Here is a 15,375-nt window from a genome sequence, read left to right on the forward strand (position 1 = left end):
GTGTTGGGCACCTGCCAGGGTGGTTTGGAGGTTTGTTCCATTAAAGCAAACTAACTACCTGTACCTCCTGAGGGCTTACTGTTTCTTGGATTTCTATCCAATTCAATAGTGTGGCACCTGAAGGCATCCACGACCTCAAGTTTGGTCTTATGTTGTCTGGTTCCAGACCGTACAGTGTCAAGTTACCATGCTGTACTATGGCCTCCTTGGGGCCAGTAGCACGCAAACCTATCAGAAATAGCAAACACACAACAGTGGCGGCAGCAATCAGTCCTCCCAAAAGTCTTTTCGGGTGGCTGATCCCAGTCATCTCCTTCTGAGTGACTGTTGCCTTTCTAAGTTGGCGCAGCATGTACATGGTCTCTTTCTCAGTATGCCATGTGGCATCTTGGGCACCAACATCCTGGAAATCTGAGGAGATCTGACGCAGCTGCTGATGCTGCTCCTCCATTTCCAGGACATCTGCTTTTTCGATTTGTTCATGCCTGTGCTCTAGGAACCATGCAGGGGGTGGTGCAGCGGTGGAGCATGCCTGACCCTTGGCTTAGTGGTCATCTGGAGCACCTGAGGGATCTGGGATTGTTACTCCATTCTCACTGTTCAGGTCCACCCTGCACACTTCCTGATTGAGGAATCCCTCTATCGGCATGTTTACAATCGTTCGCTGGGCGTGGGTGTAGGACACCTGCTCGCTCCCCCCTTCCCTCTCTAGGGGTTCAGGGAGCTGCCCCAGCACTGGGATAGCTAGTTCACTGTCTTTGAACTCACCATCACCCACCAGGCCCATGTCAGTGCAGGCGGGGATTCTGACACCCCCCTTTTCCATGTTCTGCACTAACAGTCAGGTGGCTTGCCCATCCAGCTCCAGTGGTTGGTGCTGAACCACTGTTGGTCAGACTCAGACTGACAAACTGAGCTGGTGGCTGTAAGAAAACCGGCTCGGCTTTCATTCCCTGTCCCTTCTGGGGGACTGGGTGTATTGGCAACCCTGCCGTTGAGGCAGGAACAATCAGGTCAATCTCACTCACTACCTGGTAGTTGTGAGAAATAATGTTACCTGACTGCAGGTTCCCTGGGTCACAGCAGAGGGAATCGGCATCTGGGATCAGGTGTGTCCACAGCGCAGTAGTCTCAGCGTCCAGCTGAACCTCCTGTCTAACCTGTGAATGTTGCTCCAGGGGATTTCTTTATTTATGTCTTTATTTAGTGGTTTCATTAGTGACAAAGGCTAAACTTTCTTGGAAAAATGTCTTTTATGTAAACCATGTTTGCTATTAATTCATTTAGGACTAGAATATGTTCATTTTCTTCCAATAAAAGAAGGGTTCCATTCGCCATAGTCGGGTTGACATTAGAAGCTTGCCACGCCCGGACTGTAACACCATCGCATTAGCATGTTAAAGCGATTTCGTTGAGGAGCCTGGCTTTCTTAACTAGTAAGTACTGTACTTCCTTGGTTTTTGAGGGGGGAAGGTGTCTTTCGCTGGAAATCTGGTCCCCTTCTACTGTGAAAATACCTGTGAAACCGGTTTAATCCGTCACAGCCAGCACTCCCGCTGGCCACCCACGTGTTATGCTCTTCATTAATGTCTAAGCCGGAACACATCATTATATCTCATTTTGTATTTCTTTAAAAAAAATCGTTTGCCCAGCCTAACAGTATTGTTGTTATTGTTTTTATCCTGTAAAGCGCTTTGAGGAGCCAGCTTTTAAGGCGCCATATACAATAAAGTTCATTATTATTACTATTGTTAAATTGCTGGACAGAGAGGTGAACATTATTACACGGAAGACAAAGATAGCGATTTATGTGTGGATGCTGCACATTGGTGGGGAGTCCCCATTGCCTGTAAAGCACTTTGAGTGGAGTGTCCAGAAAAGCGCTATATAAATGTAAGCAATTATTATTATGATTATTATTATTATGATTATTATTATTATTATTATTATAATTACGTTGCATTGTGCATTGTGCTGCTGTAATACAGTTTTAAATAATTAAAAGTCTAAACAGTATCAGCTTTATTTATGGGTTTTAAATCAATATAAATGTTTATATTGTAACGCCTAGGTGACTATTCATTGTTATTAAAATGACTTAAATTTGATCATGTTATGATAATTAGAAATATAAATTTGTTTGGTGCGAGTGAAGTTTTATTTAATCTCTGAGCCAGGGAAACATTGTATTTTTTTAAAAAAATGTTTATTAAAAAAAAAAAGTAACGGCTCCAGCAGGATTCAAACACACAACATGTGATGTAGGAGTCAGGAAGCTAACCCACAGCACCACCAGCAAGGTCACACAAAGAGTGTCGAAAAAGCCCTACGAAACATTATGTAACAATTCTTGTGTTGCGGTACATGAGTATAATTATATCGTTATTAATTTCTTTAAATACGCGATTCCATATTATATTCCCTTTTAATCAAATTCTTGTACCGGAGCTTGTTGACTCCAGTATCACGTTAGTTAAAGACTTCGATGCTTAAAATGTTTAGGGAGAAATGGAATACTGGTGTGTATGTTTTCTTTAAAGTACCGAGACCAGCCATATACTGTATGTTTAAGTTCCAAAATTAATATCGTTTATGGCCTTCACACGTGTTACAGTATGCTCCTATTCTTTTTATGCTCAGGTACTAAGATTTCCCTTCAGTGGTAAAATTCCATATAAATATTCAATGCTTAAACGGGCACAGTAAAGACATTAAATATACATGTACATATACATACTGTATACAGTACAGTTTGCATACAGTAATATGTTTATGTTCCTAAATCAATCTCTTTTATGAGCATGTGAAAGGCATGGTGAATCGGAGATTCTCAAAAATTACTGTACTTTGCATGATTGGAAACAAATGCGTGATTGCGAAATGCTGTGGTGTTACTTTTACAAAGACGGTCAATGAAAAAAAGAATGTGGACCAGGGCACTACTTTGAGTTTACAGCTTGTCCAAGGTCATTCATTATTAATACTATTAGTAATATCTTCGTTAAAGACTTTGATGGCGACAGCTCAAACATGAGAGGTTGAGCTTTATTAGCTCCACCTTGCAGAAGTTCCGGATACTATTATTTTAATTGCGGTTTTATAGGAGAATTTACGGTAACTCGTGGTAGACTGCGTAAAGCGCACCGCAAAATAATGTGGTATCGCCCGCTTGTTTTGAATAGCTGCATCTGTACGCCCCGTGTCTCAACGGTAGGACGGAGTCAAATACTGCCTCGACACGTAACAGCGTTATATTAAACCGCAGGACTTTAGGGCTGTTTTGTTTGAATGTTCAAGGCATTGGTAAGAGCGTAGGTCAAGGGCCATTGGTGCATCTCCTGTAACTGGAGTAAAAATGCTATTCAAAGTGCAGTGACTAAAATCGTCGTCCACATGTCTCCGTTGTTGATTGCTTTCTGTCTAAGAACGTTCTGTTTTCATGTCCGAACGGGGAGACTTTATCATTCCAACTTGAAGCCATCCTTAAGTCCTCTGAGGTGTGTGTGTGTGTGCTTGCACGTATGGCGTAAAAGGTTTCTTAAACGGAGAGCGAACTTGAAAAAAGTTGCCTCCGCCGCCGCCGCCGCCTCGCACTCCCTGTTCGATTGTAGCAAGAAGGCAGCGGCCGTGGCGCTCGCTGTAGTCGTGGCCGAGTGGTTAAGGTGACGGACTTGAAATCCGTTGGGGTCTCCCCGCGCAGGTTCAAATCCTGCCGACTACGGCGTCCTTTGCATTTGGTTGCGTGCGTGCGTGTAAAAGGACCAGCGCCGTTTCGTTTTCGCTGGGACCTTTAACACTCTAAATCGCCTGGACCCACAGCCTGTGAAATCGATTCTTCAGCACCCACGAAGGACGCTTTGCAGCTGGACACAGATACCGATGCTTTTCTGCAACGAGCTTTCCAGCTGAATTTTCTCGGCAGCTCCCTACTGAACCTGTTCTCCATTGCAACATAGCGGAGGCTCGTCACATCTATAGCAAGGCTGTGTAGGACCGCATACGCCACAGTGACTTGTACACAGACCACATGAAAGGCAAGCAAAATACAATTTTAAAATTCCAAAGACTCACAAGGTCAGAGGAACAGCGATGATCTGAACTGATCTGTTACAGAAGTCTAGGTTGACCTTTTAGAGCTGTAATTGCATTTTTGTTTAATAGAAGATCAAATCTACTCGCATGTACCAGCACCTTACAGTTTATTGATGTTAATTCTGTTTAAGTAATAAGATTGCTAACGATGTTGGACTTTAGCCGGTGTTTTTTAGAACAAATTGCTTACACTTCTGTAAGGAATACGCAGTACGTGCCTTTGTCAGTCATTGCTCACCATACCTGTAACTTTCTTATCTAACTCACTTCCTCAAATGGTGAAGGTCCACAAACATAAATGAAAAAAAATCCCTTGTTGTAGATGAGGTGCACAAAAAAGCAGCCCCTGATAGTGTATAACACATTTATACTATTGCAGAGACACATGTAACATATATATATATACTGTTTATATATATGAAACAGAAATAGAAACAGAAACAGGAATCGCTTACACACCTGGAGAATCTCTGTAGGAATATCTAGCATTTATCAATGGAAATAAAAGCTGCTTTAATACAGTGCATGTTCAAACTCAAACCCTCAGCTGCTGTTCTTGTTTGTTTTGGGACAAATTGCAACTGAGCATCGCATGAGCCGTTACGTACCCTTATCTGTTAGGGAATTTCAAGGGAGGAGTTAGGTCAGAATGGGTAGGCTGCAAAACAACAAGTAAAGATTTATTCCAAGATGAAACGTTGTGGCGGTTTTCTTATCTTTTCAGCATGGACTAAACTTTTACGTGTTCCTTATATGCTATATATGTATATATTAGCACCAATGTCGTTCTTAAAAACTAACATGAAATTGTCAGGGACATTCAGCTATATACAAAGACGAGACAGACAAACTAATAATTCTATATTAACGTGGCCTACATATTGACGCAATGATCGAACTAACTGACATGTTCTGATTCAGATTCCCTGCAGTTTATGCCAATTAGAACAATAGCAATGCTGAGTCCTCCCCACCCTACCGAGCACAAATTCAGCTGCTCTCCAGTTCTGTTCTGCATGTTTTTTCATTGCAATTGAGCTCGGAGCTGGAGATGATCTCCATACAGTTCTGTGTTAACTAGCCCGCACTTGCGTGCTAATTTACGGGTTGTGGCAAATGCTTTTCTATAGTTCATATACATGACAGCAACCTGTTACCGAGGAACCTGAGAGGTTTAAAAGCCACACGAGCCAAGCAGGATTCGAACCTACAATCTTCTGATCCGAAGTCAGATGCATTATCCATTACGCCACTGGCCCATAGAACATGTGCTTGCACTCCACCACAGAGAGCTCTACACTGCTACTAGTAGTACACTTCCCCATCTAAATTTTCACAGCAAGAAACTTGTGTTTCCTACTATTTTTATCAGGTTTAAAATATCATCTCCTTAAAAAAGAAAAAGTGTTGATGTGTCGTGCTGAAATTCCGATTGATTTTGAATTCAAAGAAAAAAGGTTTTCTTCCAAAACACCATGAAATTGTCACATCTTGCAGACAATAGGTGTATTCCATGTTGAAAAGAGAAGAAAGAAAACCATGGAGCCTTTTACAGGTGTGAGGCTTCTTCAGGTGTGAGAAGACCTCACAGCCGAAACACTGTGTTTCCGTTCTTCTCTTTTCAGCATGCAATAAACCTATTACTTGTTCCTTTGCAGCCGAGGCATGCTGACGTAGCTACCCAGCTGAACATCTTGCAGACTCTACAGTACTTCTCTCCTGTAGAAGTAAAGCAGGGCTTGCTGGGTGAGCTTTTGCTCCGGTAAATTAGGTCACGTGTCATGTTAAATCACTTCTTCTAAACACAACATTTGCTGGTGCTAGCTTTCCCCATGAAAAGAGACATTTCCCTTACAGTACATGACATATCGTTTTTATTCTATCAATAAGTATAGAAATTAAAAGAAAAAATGGTGTCGCCAAAGAATGGGAGGTGTCAAGGGCATTGAGCTCCTTGGACATGAAAAGTGCCCGATAAATGCCATTTCTCATCATTTCTCTTGGCGTCAGTTCTGCTATTAAATGGGACGGAGGCAACGGGCTCAGAGAGCAGGTTAAGTGCACACCGAACACAGATGTGTCCAAGTGTCTGTAAAAGGGCGGTGCTCTGCTGGCGCTGTTCCCTAGTGGCTTAAAGTGCCTGCCTAGTAAGCAGGCGATCCTGGGTCTGAATACCAGCGGTGCCTCTCTCCGTGTCTTGTTGTGCCGAATGTCTCATTTCAGACAAACATGTACAGCTTGGTTCAGTTTAATGCAAGAATTCATTTCCTTTCTGGAATAACTTGTTTTTGAAGAAATCCATACAGCTTGTGAAAGATGAAATCCATTTCTTGGTTGTCAGTGGAAAAAGATTGCCGGCTGCAAGAAGTGCAAGTGATTGTTTTCTTTGACCATAAACCTGCAAATGTAGGGAGCTCAAGCGGCCGTCAGTCTCTGTGGTGCAATCGGTTAGCGCATTCGGCTATTAACCGGAAGGTTGGTGGTTCAAGCCCACCCAGGGACGCATGTCTCAGTTTTTCCAATGTAAACATCATCACCGCTAAAGAAAATGGCGCAGAAGGCTCCAAGGTCGAAACGTTGTGCTTCTTTTCTTCTCTTTTCAGCATGGAGCAAACCTTTGCTTGATCCTTTGCAGCCTACGCATGCTGACACAGCTACCTTTCTCTTAACGCGCCTCAATCATTATTCACCAAAACCATCAGCAGAATGTGTCGCCTTTGTGGTGATGTCACTCCTCTGCTTCACAAATGTCCTTAGTGACGGACCATTTCTTTCTGCCATTTTTCCGGAGCGGTTATTGATTGCTCCATCATTTCCCTCATACTTTCCATCCCTAGATTGAAAAAAAAAAACAGAAACAGGCTGACAGGACGACAATCAAATTGCAAAAACTCATCAAAGCACTCGATAGAGTATTTGAATCCACAAGTAGCTACGAGCAACTTTGTCCTGGCTTGCATGAAAGTCGGAAAATGTCAAAAAGAAAAAGATGGTGGCTTTTTCATATTCGTTCTTTTATTTTTAGTTTGTTGCTTCTTCTGTCCATTGTCCTCCTGCCTGGCTCTTGACCTGTGACTGTTTGAACGCACACAGTAGACTTTCATGCAGGGGATTTGTCCTGAGCCTCTGTGAAAGACCCACCCACCCCCATAAATAACTGCTCTAGAAACACATGAATGCAAAACTAAACGACAGCTTAAAGAGGAGCTTGTCATGACCGCCAGGCAGTTAAGACCAACTCTTAAGCAATCTAATCAGCACCAGCAGCGGGTGATTATTAACAAACGCCGCCGCACGAGTTAACCCACCTGCACACACTCCACCGTGCGGTACGCAGTGCTATTTTTACCATCTTTACCTGCTTCCCGCTGGTATTGAGTCTACTCCTTGAGAGCTCTACCTGGCGTTTTTTCCATTACTTCTTTTATTCTGGATATTGGACTCCCCTTCTGCCTTTTCGACTTTGGACCTCACCTCTCACCTTGGACTGTTTGCCACCAGTGTACTCCCTGGATTACAACTTACCTTACGCCTCTTGACCACGGAACAAAGCAAAGCAGAGCAAAACAAAAAGAACAAACGAAAACCCTCACGTCCCGCACTTGCATATAATGCCGTTACGTGCCCAAGCAGTATTGTACGTCATCCTGGCACTGCACCCCGGGGCGTACGGTATATGGGAACGAGCACACGCCACGAATCGTCTCAAATCACTCCCTACAGCTGTAAGGCGCCTTGAAGCATGCACCCCCAACATTCTTCTTTGCGCATCTGTGAAAGGTAAACTCTTGAGCAAACTCTGAACCAGCTCAAAGGAAACTAATCCGATTAGACGTTACTTTGACTCATCCTTTAAGGGACCCTTGTTAATTGGAGAAATCAATGATTTTGAATGAATTCTGTATGCGTTAAAAGACAGCTATACACTGAAAACATGCAGGACACTTCTCATGATGTTTCCCGAGCCGAAACACAGTGTGTTTTTAAAAGCCATCTGACAAAGCCCGCCCACTGAAAACTGCAGCAGATCGTGTAAAGACGTTCAACTTTGTAACTACTGCACGCACAGGAAGCAGAATAAATTCCTCTTTTCCGGTTTTATTTATGCGAACCATAAATAAACCAAATAAACCAAGTTGCAAGAGGCCCGCACCCACAGCACAAATTGCGCAGCCTAGGCCACCTCCTCGCCCCGCACGCCACCGCCTCCTGCTGGGCCCACTCTTTCGCACACTCACACGCCACACTAACACTCAAAAGTGTGGGCAAAACGAGAAAACGAGCGCGCCGTTTCCTACACATCTGCAGTCGCCATTGCGCATTCGCAGCATGTCCCGGGATGCAATTCGGCCTCATTTGCATAACTCCAGACCGGCAGATCGCCACGCAAGCTCGCGACGTGCGCCTGCCACACACCGAACAAACCTTTTCAGCAATTTCCAAAAAACGGGCCTGCTCGCCTGCCCACAAGGCTCCGTCTCTTACCTGCTCTCCAGAGCCTGCTGCCTTCTGTGCTTTTCTCTCGGCACCGCTGCAGCGCACACAACTCCTGCAGCGGGAGGTGGGAGAAAGTTCCCGCGCTCCGCCGCAGGGAAGGCTCGCTCCGTGCGCACACGTCCTTTCGATGCCAGTCCAACAGTTGCTCTGCATTAGCTGCGTCGGGGCTCCGGCGTGTCGCACCTCACCTCACCTCACCTCACCTCACACTGCCCCCTCCTTGAATGTCTGGCGCTGGGCATGCCCCGCTCTCCTCCGCCTTATCTTATCGCGTGTGAGCACCGACAATGGCCACAATGCCGGGGAATGGCACCTGTAAATTAATTATCTTCTCTTGCAGCCTGAGATCATGTCCTTCTTTTGGCTCCCTCCAGTTCTGATAAAAAATCTCACTCTTAGATGTGTTAATTTTTGCAGAGGAAGCCAAAGAGAACCGATCACAGCACTGCAGAGCTCTGCTAATTGAGGCATTGTCAGAGAGGAGTAGGGTGACGTCATCCATGTATAGAGATGTCTTTACCTCTCCTCCCCCACTTCCAGGCACTGGTATCCCATTAATGGCCTGATCCTGGCGCAAGGCACAGGCTAAGGGCTCCATAGCCAAAACGAATAACAAGGGGGATAATGGGCAGCCCTGCCTCACCCCTGAACAGACTTCAAAGGGGCGTGATCTATTGCCATTAACCATGACTCTGCTGTTGCTACCTGTGTACAGCAGGTTAATCCACTTTCTCATGATGGGGCCAAACTTCATGTGCTCAAGTACCGATGTAAAGTACTGCCGGTTTAGGAGGTCAAAGGCCTTTTCTAGGTCTACACCTAAAATGCACAGAGGGAGGGAGCGATCCTCAGAGTACAGACAGACATCCCTCAACAAGGCCAGGTTGTCGCTCATCAGGCGTCCTGCTATCCCACAAGTCTGTTCTTTCCCTACCAGTGAGGCCACTACATTTTGTAGGCGCAGGAAAAGGGCTTTGGACAGGATCTTAGTGTCCACGCCTAACAGGCTGAGGGGTCTCCAGTTCTTTATGTCATTCTTTGCTCCTTTCTTAAACAAGAGAGAGATAGTGCCTTCTCTTAAGGAGTCAGGCAGCAATTCTGTCTTATAGCTTTCCTCGAATAGGAGCTGTAGCGGATCCTGAAGCAGATCCCAAAAGGTGCAATAAAATTCTTTAGGGAGCCCGTCAGCACCCGGAGTTTTCCCCTTCTGTAAGCTCTCCATAGCCTGTCTCAGCTCTTCTACTGTCAAATCCCTCTCAAGTACTTCCCTATCTTCTTCACTCAAAACGTTTTCTAGCTTTGAGGTAAAAAAATGAATTTCTTCATCCTTTAACTCTGTAGAGCTGCACAGTCTTGAGTAGAAGGCCTCGGTGCAGGAGAGGATAGCACTCGGCTCTGTTCTCTCTCGTCCCTCCTCATCAACTACACTTTCCATGACAGACTTGGAGCCTACCACTTTCCTGAAAAAGAAGCGAGTACACTTCTTATTTTCTTCCAAGAACTGCACTCTGCTTCTTAACAGCACTCCTCGACTACTTTCAACGGCTATGCTCCGGATATCCTTTTTTAAAAGGGTGATATCCTCGAGCACATCGAAGCCACTGTGCAGCATCGTGTAGAGACGCTGCAGCTGCCTCTGTTTCCTGGCTAGCACTCCTCTCCGTCTGGCAGCAGCCTTCCTTCCCTCAGCCATGAAAAAGGCCTTTGTCCTCATCTTCACCTCCTCCCACCACTCTCCTACTGACCCGTACAGACACTGCAAGGACAGCCACTGTGATAGTTTCTCCTTGTAGCGGGATACTACCCCCTCGTTCTCTAGCAGCTTTGTGTTGAGTTTCCAGAGGCCTGGGCCAAAGACAGTCCCGCCCTGGAGTTCCACTCTACACCCTAAAGCCTGATGATCTGAGAAGAAGACAGGCTGAAGAGTGACCCCAACAGCTTTCACTCTCTCTGAGACAAAGCAATAGTCAATTCTGGAGCTGCTATTCCTCCCTGACCATGTATATCCTGCTGTTGTGGGATATATACATCTATATGTGTCTGAGAGTTTAAAGTCTTGAACTAAGTTTTGCAGGGCCAGTGAGCTGGAATCCAATTTTATCGGAGAGCTAGACTGCCTGTCTGTGTGCTCTAAGATACAATTAAAATCCCCTCCCACTATCACGTCTGTGTTACTTAACAATAGGGGAGAGAGTGCCTTGAGTAGCTCCACCCTTCCTCCCACGTCAGTAGGACAATACACATTGATTAGCCGCAGGTTAACGGTGCCCCATTCCACATTCACACACAGCAACCTGCCATCTATGACCCTCTGAATACTTTTCAATTTGAAAGCCCATCCTTTGAAAAGAATGGCCACGCCAGAGGCTCTGTTGTTATTGTCCCCTGACCAAACAGAAGGCCCTTTATCCCACCTATCTTCAAAGCTTTTATACCTCTCTTGATAGGCTAAAGCACACTCCTGCAACATCAACACATCTCCCTCTCTCTGCTGGAGGTAATCAAAGACACACTGGCATTTAACTCTGTCATTGATACCTCTGGTGTTAAGAGAAATTATGTTTAGAGCCATATTACATAAGAAAGTGGAACCAGTCTTTACAAAACACATTTCTCTTCGGTCTCACCAGTTACCTTCTTCTTTTTCTTTTTCTTCTTACCAATTTCCTGCCAGCCATCCTCTGAATGAGCCTTCATCAGGGTGGCAGCAGTAAAAGCATTCACGGAGTCCATTTCAAGGAAGGGGGTAGAAGGAGGGGTGGAGGGGTTCCAGCTGTCCCCATCGCCATGCTCTCCTTCCTCCTCGCTCGGGGAGAAAACAGAGTCATTTTTCCTTTTCCTCAAGTCCAGCTCCTGGGAGCACTGAGGGGAAAGGGGTGGAGCCGATGCACCAGTCTCCTCTTCCCCCTCACCAACCAGCTGTTGCAGATCCTCCGTGATGGACTGGATGGAGGAGAGGAGGGCATCTGTAGCACTTGCAGAGTCTGAGAAAAGCAGCTCCGCTGAATCCTGGGTATCGTCGCTGGACCCGCTCCACCTGGGGGCCCCACACTGGCCCTCGTTCTGAGGAGCAGGAGTGGGGGAGGGGTCCTCGCTGTTCTCGGGGGTTTTCAAACCCTCGTGCTTGTCTGGTGCAGTCTGCGGTTGTGGGGGCGTAGTGGATTTCTCTTCCACCGGCCCCGGAGCCACAGCAGGACTGATCCTGGCTGGAGGCTGAGACTCTTTGTCCAACAAGGGTTCTTTGTTTGACTTGTTGTTTGCTTTGGCTTTTCGGGCCGGTTTGGCTGAAACAAGCACTGCCTCATCCTTTCTCATTTTGAGTTTATTGGCGTAGGCGTGAGGGCAGTTCTTAAAAACGTGTCCTTCCGAGCCACATAAATTGCACTTTGGCAGCATTGAACAGTCAGAGGCTAAATGTCCCTGTTTGCCACAGGTCTTGCAGCATTTCACAGTGCAGGACGATGCCAGGTGTCCCACAGCACCACAGCGCCGACACACCTTTGGTTGTCCCACATAAAAAACATAGCCATTGCAGGCGCCCAGCTGGATTGTAGAGGGCAGGTGCCTTAAGCCTCCATTGACATTGTCCGGTAGCAAGCGAACCTCGAATTTCCTTGCTCCTGTTTTTATACCGTCAACATCTCTAACCTCAGTTCCATGGTGGACGGTGCAGTACTGCTTAAGCCAGGTGTGAATGTCCTCCGTCTTTGCCAGTTCCGAGAACATAACAACATGCACCGTTTTCCTCTCTCTCTGTGTCAGAGGCTGCAAGTTGATCTTCTCAAGGGCAGGAACTTTCCCTCTTTTTGCCTCAAACACATCCACACATTGTTCAAACGGAGAATAGGTAGCAAAAACAACCTCAAATGCTTTCTGACCTGGGAGAGCGAAGATGAAATCCAAGTGCCGAGGTTCAAAGCCAAGTTCCTTCTGTAACACTTTTCTGCTGAACTGCATACGATCCATGAAGAGGTCATCCAAAAGCTCAAAACGTACAGCATTCTTGCGGGATCCAAAGGTTGCCATCTCAAACTGCAAAACAAACACTGCTTCCACAAAACAAGAAAACAATCCAACTACTCCAACTACAGGCTGATCAAGGTATCTCCCCTGCCAGGTAAGCCGAGAGCCGCAGGCGATGAGCCCGGAGCTGAACGGGCCCCACTGGCTCGTTTGTAAGGCCAGGTGCATTGCCAACCACGACCGGCAGGGCAGAGGCCTTGAAGGCAGCCTGGGCTCCTGCAGCTGTCCAGCCACGCACTCTGGTTTCTCTTCATCTCGTACAAATCTTTTGCCTTTTACTAAAGATTTCCATGGAGAGGAGCATGAATGAGTTCCATACAATTTTTGTGCTTCCCTGCCTTCGGGTGGGGCACAGCTGGGCTGGTCAAAGAGAGAAAACAAAACCACTCACAATCGCTCTTATTACGGCGACTGTGGCCGTCTGCTCTGCGAGTCCTCGGTCTCCGCCTGTCTGATTGGCGCTCTTTTCTTTGGGGGGCGGGAAGTGTCCGGCCGCAAATATGAAGCGTTACAGCAACGACATGCCATGAGACGATTGATAACGATTTCCATAAGATCCCCGCGGTTGCCTGGCAACCGTCAGCTTTGCGCAGTGGCAGTATCGTAGCCTGTGAGGTTTAGCTGAGGCGCGATTATTGCTAGTTGAAAACTTTTCCCAATACCCCGCTTCCGCCGGTTTGCAATACAATCGGCGAAAGCAATTTTTGACAGTCTCGTCAGAGACTGAGCAAGGTGTTTAAAGACAGATTTGGTCATGGTGACATCATGGTAGAAAGAAACGAGCTTGTTACGTCTCAACAGAAACGCTCTTTAGCTCTTTCAGCGTTATGCAGAGAACAGCGTCTGTCGAGATCACTTTTGAGTCAGCGCGAAACGCCGTGTGCTGTCAGTTTGATTTCATATTGCTCGTAGCGGCGCCCGGCTTTTGTCTGTCAAATGTTAGGTTGCGCTTCTTCATGCTGCATTGTCGGCATGAGTGGAGCTTTTTAAACGTCTGTATTTACTGCGCCCCATAAGAAATCGTTTGTCCCCATTCAAAAGAGATTGTGCGATGTCCTGCAGCGTTCGCAAAGCAAACATTTGACAGTTTGAAAAGAGGAATTTATTCTGCTTCCTGTGCGTGCAGTAGTTACAAAGTTGAACGTCTTTACACGATCTGCTGCAGTTTTCAGTGGGCGGGCTTTGTCAGATGGCTTGGAAAAACGTACTGTGTTTCGGCTCGGGAAACATCATGAGCAGTGTCCTGCATGTTTTCTGTGTATAGCTGTCTTTTAACGCATACAGAATTCATTCGAAATCATTGATTTCTCCAATTAACAAGGGGCCCTTTTTGAACCTGCCAGAAGCATTCTTTCAATGTAACAGATTTACTCCGGGGAAAGGCAGCATGATATTGAGAGTAGCTCAAGCTTTCAGCACCCGTATCGGACTGCGTGTATGCAGACACTGCTCAGAATCCCCTGTAAGATTCTCCTTCAATTCCGTTTTGCAGTGCTTTAGCTCTTTCAAAAGGCTTCGCTTTGCTAGTCACAATCCAAGGCTCATGACAGCATTTGAAACCAATCGCCACTGCGTTGGCTGGGAATCGAACGCGGGTCAACTGCTTGGAAGGTAGCTATGCTCACCACTATACCACCAACGCACGCCCACAGGCGCCCTGCAGGACACCACCAGAGAATGCTCACAATTTCGGAAGCTGTCTCCGGGACGTGCTGATTCCACACATCCTGAATAAATCATGATATTGTTAGTTGCTGTAGCTAGACGTTCAAATGAGTTTCATGGCCAGATGGACTGTTTCCTCCAGCGGTATAGTATTGCAGTGAGACAGCACGATGCCTGCAAGACTATGTCACGCTAAACGCCACAGATTGTGTTTGTGTTGGACAGTTGGACCCTACAGTTGGACCCTTGTCGACAACCTGAATAGCTTATTCAGAAGCAGTGCTGGACCGGGAACGAACCAGCTTCTTCCCAGGCACAAGAGTGACTTGTGAGGACTCGCGGTCACACTCTGTGCATAGAGACTTTCTATCAGCCAGCCGGACTGCTGGTAGATCCCCTCGGAGCAACGACTGCCCTGCGCGCCGCAGTCAGATTCCTCCGCCCGTCCTACTCCGAGCTGCACCTTGACTGGTTGGCCGGTAGCCAGAGGACGCCGGGACAACACCCATTGGACAACCGCTGGAACAGAGGCTGCAACAGAGCCTGTCAGCTGGTTTGGTGTTCATGCCGGGAAATTCCAAATCCATACACAGTGGATAAGTAAACCCCATGTTCTACATTGCGTCTCGAGAATTTAATTGTACCTCAACACAAGTTGTTATCAATTTAATTCATGAGTAATGTATTTACTTCCGAGTTTAGAGTAACAGTGGGTAATAACACTGATTAGCGATTTGGTAACCGAACGATTTATATTGACATATATTCTCTGTTGTGTATCTCTTTGTGTTTGCATCTCTTCGGGATTATATACCTTGTATATTGATAACCCTCACAGTAAGGTCTGCCACTCGTATCCAGGCAGACTAGTATATGTTTGGTGCACAATTTATATTAATAAATGTATCTAGTGTATTGAACCTCTGTGTGTGCGTTGTTAGTTGTTCTGACGATTGATTTTCTAAAAGCCCCAACAAACAACCTTGTGATTACTGCTACAATTAATAATTGTCTCAGTAAACCCATCAAACCATTACATTTAATGGCGTCCCTGGGTGGGCGAGTTTAGAATGAAATGAGAATCCGCGGCTTCTATAC

General features: G+C 46.1%; 5 non-coding genes across 5 annotated transcripts; 4 read left to right on the forward strand and 1 right to left on the reverse strand.

Annotated features, from left to right (window-relative positions):
* Window positions 1–3,639: 3,639 nt before the first annotated feature.
* trnas-uga (transfer RNA serine (anticodon UGA)) lies at window positions 3,640–3,721 on the forward strand. The gene has a single exon. It is a non-coding gene; the product is annotated as a tRNA-Ser (tRNA).
* A 1,557-nt stretch (window positions 3,722–5,278) lies between these two features.
* Window positions 5,279–5,351, reverse strand: trnar-ucg (transfer RNA arginine (anticodon UCG)). The gene has a single exon. It is a non-coding gene; the product is annotated as a tRNA-Arg (tRNA).
* A 1,170-nt stretch (window positions 5,352–6,521) lies between these two features.
* On the forward strand, window positions 6,522–6,595 carry trnan-auu (transfer RNA asparagine (anticodon AUU)). Its single transcript has one exon. It is a non-coding gene; the product is annotated as a tRNA-Asn (tRNA).
* A 6,251-nt stretch (window positions 6,596–12,846) lies between these two features.
* Window positions 12,847–12,963, forward strand: LOC138228352 (U5 spliceosomal RNA). The gene has a single exon (XR_011185432.1). It is a non-coding gene; the product is annotated as a U5 spliceosomal RNA (small nuclear RNA).
* A 230-nt stretch (window positions 12,964–13,193) lies between these two features.
* On the forward strand, window positions 13,194–13,335 carry LOC138228201 (U4 spliceosomal RNA). Its single transcript, XR_011185287.1, has one exon. It is a non-coding gene; the product is annotated as a U4 spliceosomal RNA (small nuclear RNA).
* Window positions 13,336–15,375: the final 2,040 nt, after the last annotated feature.

The sequence above is a fragment of the Lepisosteus oculatus genome, unplaced genomic scaffold (genome assembly GCF_040954835.1).
Source record: "Lepisosteus oculatus isolate fLepOcu1 unplaced genomic scaffold, fLepOcu1.hap2 HAP2_SCAFFOLD_40, whole genome shotgun sequence".
Lineage (NCBI taxonomy): Eukaryota > Metazoa > Chordata > Actinopteri > Semionotiformes > Lepisosteidae > Lepisosteus > Lepisosteus oculatus.